An 8,538-nucleotide genomic window follows, 5' to 3' on the forward strand; every position below is an offset into this window, starting at 1 on the left:
ACTTATAACCTGGGTGATAAATATATAATAACGCAAAGCTAGAAGTTTATAATAATTATTATTTTTTTATATTTAATCCACAAACTTTGGATCAAAGTTCTTGCTTGTGAATTAAGAATACTAATTATTATTATTTTTTATTTAATCCACAAACTTTTGATCAAAGTTCTTGCTTGTGAATTAAGAATACTAATTATTATTATTTTTTATTTAATCCACAAACTTTGGATCAAAGTTCTTGCTTGTGAATTAAGAATACTAATTATTTTTTTATTATTATTTAATCCACAAACTTTGGATCAATGTTCTTGCTTGTGAATTAAGACTACTAATTATTATTATTTTTTATTTAATCCACAAACTTTTGATCAAAGTTCTTGCTTGTGAGTTAATAATAATAATTATTACTTTTTTATTATTTAATCCACAAACTTTTGATCAAAGTTCTTGCTTGTGGATTAAGAATAATAATAATAACATGAAGTGGAAGAAAAGATATCAGTGATGGGTAAATTGGAATGGCCGGCAGCTGCATGTTGTAAAAAAAAACACAAGTGTAGAGGACAACGTTTCGGAAGTCTGTCGTCTTCTGATCGTCCATTCCAGTTTACTCATCATGAATACTCTGCCTAAACAATCTATCAAAGAAAAAAAAACCTCACTGTTATGTATTTACTAAAATTACCAATATTGTTTCAATCTTCAATGTTTATAAGCATAATTTTTCTAGCTTTATGTTGATATACAAAATGTATAACTTAAAACTGCCCAATACGATTACTTGACCAGATAAGAGGGCCAGTCAATTGCGTGGGCGATAGGGAGCCGCTGTCTACCCTCTGGTCAGTAGTTAAAAATTAGGGACGGCGGCAGATACCCTTAGTAGCTGTCCCATACAAAAACAATTGTATTTTGGCTGTAATTTATTGAAGTTTGGTGCTGACAACGGTCACCTGCCAGGGTCACTATGGTAAGTGGGTGGAGTTTGGTGCTGACAACGGTCACCTGTCAGGGTACTCTACACAACTTGAGATTGTATAATATTATTGTGTCGTAACTTATAGTCACACGTATCTTAGTTAAATTATCTTTTTTGAAGCGACTGGAAGTAGGCTAGATTTTAAGCCTAAATTTCATTTGGATTGTGACGAAATTGGCAAGTTTAATTCCACCGTATTTTGTTGTTTTTCTTCATTCGCGTAGCTAATAGAGAGAATCCCAATCATTTTGTGTGGTCAGCCTTACCAAAATGATTTAGTTTGATTGTGCGTTGAATAAAGTACTGCTTGTTATTGTTTTATAAATGGATTTTTAAACTATATACAGTTTTCTATGCAATAACAGCGATTCATCTCATACGGTGGAGTCTAACACAAGATCATGTAATGTGGTAGTTAACAACTTTTCGTAAATAATTTGACCAGTCCGTTTTTAAGCATTCCCATGAAGATTTTATTTTCTTTGGTGAGGGGGGGGGGGGAGGAGGTTGAGTAGGTAAACTATCTGTTTTGTAGCCCGAAGTGTTGGGAATAAGTATATTCACAGCACAAAGGGGCTGTTCTAACCGACACGCATTCTTTCTCGACGGCACAAGGTCAAACAATTTCCCTCCGAGCGGTCCAGAGCACGTGCGAGAGATAAGTGGAGGGAATGGGACACGGTGTAGTCCACAAGGTTTACGGTATTTAATATGAAACACGTTAAACACACATTATGTAACAAAATCGGATGATTTCAGTTTCGTGCACCGCGTTCAAATAGAAAAAAAAAATTTTTTTCTTGAATGCAGTTTTTAATTCTGATTTTAGAAATATAAATTAAAATTTGGAGAATTTATTTTTAAAGGAGGAAGAAATGGGAAAATATTTTATATTTTAAAGACTTTTTTTCATGAAATTCATATTTTATTTAAATAAACCTGAAATTATTTACTAATTAGGCTACCTTGATCAAACCTCACATAAACTGACCTAACCTAGCAAAATAAAACAATATATATAAATATTTCTTTTCATTTCTCCGAATTTTAATTTATATTTCTGAAATCAGCATCAAAAACTATACTACTTTTGTTTTATTTGAGCGCGGTGTATGAAACAGAAAGATCCACAACTTGGTCAACATTTTGAAGTGAAATAACAACGTGGTGGTTATTAAGAAAATCAAACAAACAACTAGCAATATCCAATATATTGTGGTGTTTTACATAGTTGAACCACGTGCTTTTAATTGTAAAGTTCCCTCCAGTGGGATGCGGGTTCTAATCCCCGTCCCACCAGATATGCTCGCCCTTCCCGCCGCGGGGGCGTTATAATGTTACGGTCAATCCCACTATTCGTTGGTAAAAGTATAGCCCAAGAGTTTGCGGTGGGTGGTGATGACTAGCTGCCTTCCCTCTAGTCTTTCACTGCGATATTAGGGACGGCTAGCACACATAACCCCCTTGTAGCTCTGCACGAAATTCAAAACAAGCAAACCCTCCAGTGGCTTAGCGGTAAGTCTGATGGTTTATAACGCTAAAACCCTGATTTGGATACCCATGGAGGGCTCAGCACAAATGTGTAGCTTTGCGTTTAAAAACCAATCAAAGAAACAGTCACTGTGACGTTGATAAGTTCAAGATACAGAGTGCAGAAGAAGAGAGATATTATGTAACATGGCTCGTTAAATTCACCGGAAACTTGTGGTCTGTGTTTCTGATTGAAGAATCTTACACTGTAAATCTGTTTTTGTCTTCGTTAAATACATATTATAACTGTTCATTTACTGCGTTTTGGAAGAAGAGGCTTAGAGACTTTCATACAAGTTCGTATATTACCCGACCGAATAATTTTTAAAATGTATTTCCACGTGGGAAACTATTTTGTCCATTTTCTATATACAAATATATATAAGTCATGTTTAGAAGTGACAAAGTCGTCCCGGAGTCAAGTAACTGCTGCCCATATAATGTGACGTCATGAAAATGTTGTATATTTATAAGATATAAAGATAATGCTATTCTTAACTAATCAACATGAGGCTATAACTAGCATGATACTTCAAACCGGCTATTGTTTTTCTTGGGCTAATGTCCTGTATCGATCACGAAACTTTCTATAGGTTTTATTTTTTATTTATTTTTTTACTCGCCACCTTCTTTTCCTTTCTTACGAAATGTAATGTACGGTTCGAATTATTAATAAAAATAATGGGCGCGTTGCTGTGGGAGGGGTTCTGGATTTCAAAGTTGGCGAGACGGGTTCAAATTCGTGCGATACCACAAAATATCCTGAGCATTTTAATTAAGTTTTGTTGCTGACAACGGTCACCTGCCAGGGTCACTATGGCAAGTGGGCAAGTGGGTGAAGGTTTGTTGCTGACAACGGTCACCTGCCAGGGTCACTATGGACAGTAATTTAGCAATTGGTTTGTTAATTAATCTGATGGAAAGGCCGACAAAAGATCAAAGAGATACTGATGTTAGTGGCACGCCTTTTTGTGGCATATCTCATACCAGAAGCAATATTCGCGTGTCTGTAGCTTGTGATGACGTTTCATGAAACTGGGCATAACAAAAAAAAAAAAAAGGAAACATAACACCGGAAACTATTCAGCGAGGGATACATTTTATTTAAACCCTCGCCCTTATAGGCGCTTAAAAGTCAATCAATAAAAAGTCGTCAGAGCGATTTCAATCTATGTTCTCGATGCTCGAGGTTGTTACCGTCGTAAGGGGGGGGGGGGAATACCACGTGATTACGAAAAAGTATATCTTAGTATATGTTTGTCTGTTCTAGGCGATATTCTCAAGTTGAGATATTGTGATATATGCGTCTGGACTTTCTGATCTATGGATCCAGAGTAGCTGATCAGTGGATTTAGACTTAGCAACCTGTGCATCTAGACTTACTAATCAGTGGATCTAGATTTTCTGATTTATTGATCTAGAGTGACTGACCTGTGTGTATCTAAACTTGTTGATCTGTGGATCTAGACTTTCTGACCTGTGGATCTAGACTTGCTGATCTCTTGATCTAACCTTGCTGATCTGAGGATCTAGACCTGCTGATCTGTACTTTTTGACCCGTGGATCTAGACTTGCTGACACGTGGATTGCGCTGTAAGTGCGACAGTCAAATCCCGCTATTGGTCAGATAGATGGGGCTCTTCTCCTTAGTCTGGTAGTTAAAATCTAGGGACATCTATACACAGATATCCCTTTGTGTATTTTTGCACAATATTCTGAAACAAACAAATTTGATAAACTGGTGACGCCTACTTATAGATTTAAAACATAGATGTGTTGTTTTTGAGCGCAAAGTTGGACGCTGAGCAATTTGGGCTCTATCCACTGCAGGGAACTGAACCCCAAATTTTAGCGTTTTAAGTCTGTGAACTTACCGCTGACCCACCGCGGGACACGAAAGAAACAACATCACGTGAGATTTGTATGTAATAAATTAAATAAATGATTTTTTTATATCTGTAAATAATGTACAATTTTAAAACTGTTTTATGTCGAAATGTCCAGGCTCTTTAGTACATTTTTAATATTAAACAGGACATAAAGTGGGTTACAAAAATAGTTTTAGAAAATTCAGGTTACAATTATTTTTTTTGCATTTTTACTTCTTATAAAAAAATACGTTCGGTAATAATTACGTTACTTTTGAATCATCTCTAGAAAACTGGACTAAATGCTGAATCTTTTCCAAGATTGTGTATGAAAAAACTTTGATACATCTTCTTAAATTATTGTTACTTGGAAAGCCGATAGATGGTGCTTTTCTCAAGTTGTCCAAGACTTGCGCACTAAACCTGTTTGGGGGGAGGGGATGTAATAGCAGATGGTGTTGTCGAGGTTACTAGTAGCGAAGAATGCCAGATATCTTCGAGGATACCCAATAGAGGGCCAGAGCACGAGTGTGGGGAAACGTGAGATCATGGTTTCTCAAGTATAGTGAAATTTAAAAGCTTGTGCGTTCGTGCGATGTCTAAACATATTACATTAAATATACGTTTCCTGGAGGCCAGTGGTCAGGTCGCAAGATCGTTTCGTTATCACTAGTCAGCTATACTAGGTAAGTTTGAATTCATGTTGCTTGTATAAGTAATGATTGTAGAGCAAATTCAAACAACCCAGTCCCAACTTTTTTTACATCAATTCCTGGCTTGAATGAATATGATAACTTCATTGACAGGAAAGAACAACTAAACAAGGGTTCACATGATTTAAAACATTGACGTTACGTCGTTAGAATCATCACAGGAACTGATGTAAAAATATCTATATACAGGAACTGATATACAGATATTTATATTTTAGTATGCTGCACATGTTCCTCTGGTAGGACTGTACAGGAAGTGATAATAATTCCTGCAACTGTCTAAGAGCACATGGAGGTCCAAAAGTTTGTTACCATCTTATATTGGCACTTTGTTACATGTCATCTTCTGACGAAATTACACAAGAGGTGAGGACAACAGTTCTTAGAACTGTCCAGGAGGAGGGGCCCCCAGTGGCACAGCGGTATGTCTGCGGACTTATAACGCTAGAATCCGGGCTTCGATACCCGTGGTTGGCAGAGCACAGATAGCCCATTGTTTAGCTTTGTGCTTAATTTGAAACAAACAAACAAACAAACCAGGAGGAGGGGAGTATACTGGTTTTTATAACTTTCGTCTGTTTCTGATTTAATGATCCGGTATATGTGAACAGTAGGTAAGTAAAACTGACCAAGGACCAACGAGTTTTGGTGCTATAAGTCACACCGAAAAAGACTGAAGTGTCTGGCAACTGAATTTTGGGTCACCCTATAAATTTCCAGAAAACGAGTGACCTTTTCATTCTATTTTTTTAGAACCTTACAGGATTAGATGCTATGAAACTGTATTCGTTTTATCGAAATTTACGTCACCGTTATTTCGTTCCTGATTGATTAAAAAAAAAAGGAGAAATAATAAGAAAATAATTTTAAGATTAATTTACAATTTTCACTTGTTGGTTGGATGAAGTTTTCACTTTATGGTCATCTCAGACACGATGAGTTGATCATAATTTGAGGTGCAGTGACGTAGGTAGTTGATTTTTCAGCTTAGGTTGTAGGTTACGAATTAGGAGTGCTTCCTTTTTTTTTATTAGCGTCCAGTCATCTTTCGCTAAGTCTGTTGTTCTGAAATGTTCACTGTTCGGTTTTTCGTTACAGTCTTTACTTAGATGGTTCTGAATTTCGGAGTTATTGAAAGGGCTGTTATTTTTAGCATATAATGACGAAGAAAACAATACAACAAATTGAATAAACTTGTCAGTATATGACGTCTGATAAGTGTTCGCATTTAAAACAGGATATTTTTGGACTTGAGGAATTTTTTCCCCACTCTATAACACTTTGAACTAGTAGCTGGTGATGTTGTATAAACCCCTGCTGTCACTGCAGCAAGTCTAACAGCTTACCACGCTGAAGATGGGTTTCGATACTCGTGATGGACACTGCTCAAATAATCTATTGTGTAGGTTTGTGCTTAAATAGAAATATGTCAGTTTTTTTGATAGATTTATTAGGGTAACAGATATAAAGTTATTTAAATTAGAACGTGCTTACTGACTGAAGTGTAACTTATGTTTTGATGTATACTTGTTTTTATAGCTTACAGGCGTAAAACGGACCCCAGAAATTAACAAGAGGTTTCGTTTCTTGCTAAGCTTAAAGCTACACAATGGTCTATCTGTTTTGTGCTCACTGCAGGGAATCGAACCTCCTTCATTTCGCCTTACAACCCTCAGGCTTACCGCCCGAATCATCAGGCGTTATATGTTTTAGCCTTCTAGTGATTTCGGTTTACTAAACTAATTTTTTAATCACTCTGTTTTTTATGGCAAGTGGGTGGAGTTTGGTGCTGACAACGGTCACCTGCCAGGGTCACTATGACAAGTGGGTGAACACCTGTCGTACTACGACAGATTTAAACCCCGTCTTTGTTTGATAAGTATTAGGAAGTAATCAACATATATTCTTTGTAATATAGTGAAATCAGGCCCCCTGCAGGTGAAAAATTTCTTAAATCTAGTAGGCATCCTAAAGTCCCACACTTTGATTATCAGTAACACTTCTTTCTTCGGAACGTAGGACACTACCAACAGAACCCACACGTTATGACAATTGTAATAACATTTGCTTATGTCAGCAGATGGATGTACATATCTGAATGTGGTATACTATTCGATGCATTGTTGTGTATTTTTACGTTTATATACAGGTGCACCTTATGTCCAGCAGCTACTGGCATCTCGTAGAAACATAATACCTCTAGATACAAATGTGCGAAATCTGATGCTCTCTTTCTAACTTGTGATATAGAATTTTATGGATTGTCAACGTAGTAGTAAAAGGATTAGGCGGTTTTATAACTTACTGACTAACTAAATATACACATAGGTCTTAATACTTCGTTATTCTAAGAGCAAGTTTGAGGCTATGCATACAGCTTTTAAGCTAGCCGAAAGGTTCTCATATTTTATTATGTTTATTGTAATTCTGAGATTTATAAAAGGGTTTTGTTAAATAGAATACAGTATTTAAACGTATCTTGCTCCCGCTATGTACTGGTGTACACTGGTCACTAAATCTTTCCACAAAAAACACAGAATCAGGGTTGTTAATCGAAGAAAAAATAAAGCACGGACGACAAAGAAAAAACATTTATACATAAGTGAACAAATAATCAAAATCGTAATTTACAAACACGTAATTTGGAGTGATTGTTATCAATCGACTGACTTTAGGCTTACAACTTTATGTTGTGACTACATATTGGTTGCTGATGGGACTCGGAAGATATCTTTTAAAACATGTTCAAACAAGAAAGTGCAATATACCATAATCCCTAACTCATACCAGTTTTTACCAGTATTTGTGCCACCCCTTGAGATGAGCTTCTCACTGTGGACACAGAAGGAGGGCTAAAGTGATACAAGTTTCAAGCCGTTGTCGTAATAACTTTATCTGAGTAAAAGGATTAGCACACTTTTCGACACTCGGTTAACAAGAATGCCATAGCTACAGGCATGAAAATTTGAAACGTTACCCGGATAAAGATATGTTCTTAACTAGTTACGAACGGGTGAAATTAATAGCTAGATTGACTACTGAAAGTTAAAATATGTTAAAACTTGAGAACCCAGTTGATCAATGATCATGGGAAGGTTTTGTTATAGTGCAATCCCGATGTTTTTCACTTTAGATAATAAAACAACTCAGAAAGATGGGAAAATGAATGACTATTTACAAAGATAATAATCATCTTATACTTCAATATAACATATTTTATCTAAAGATGATTGATATACTATCGAGCAGGAGACTTGTCACAGATGACAAACTTGAGTAGTGTCGTCGTTTTGTCACAGTTTATCTTGCCTCAAGGTTTTTAATGATGTCATTAACCTGTTGAAAGACCTTAACGCATTGGTTTCTAAACTGTGGGCCCGGCATGGCCAGGTGGTTAAGGCACTCGACTCGCAATCTGAGGTCGCGGGTTCGAATCCCTGTCACACCA

The sequence above is a fragment of the Limulus polyphemus genome, unplaced genomic scaffold, assembly GCF_000517525.1.
Source record: "Limulus polyphemus unplaced genomic scaffold, Limulus_polyphemus-2.1.2 Scaffold2165, whole genome shotgun sequence".
NCBI classification, from domain to species: Eukaryota; Metazoa; Arthropoda; class Merostomata; order Xiphosura; family Limulidae; genus Limulus; species Limulus polyphemus.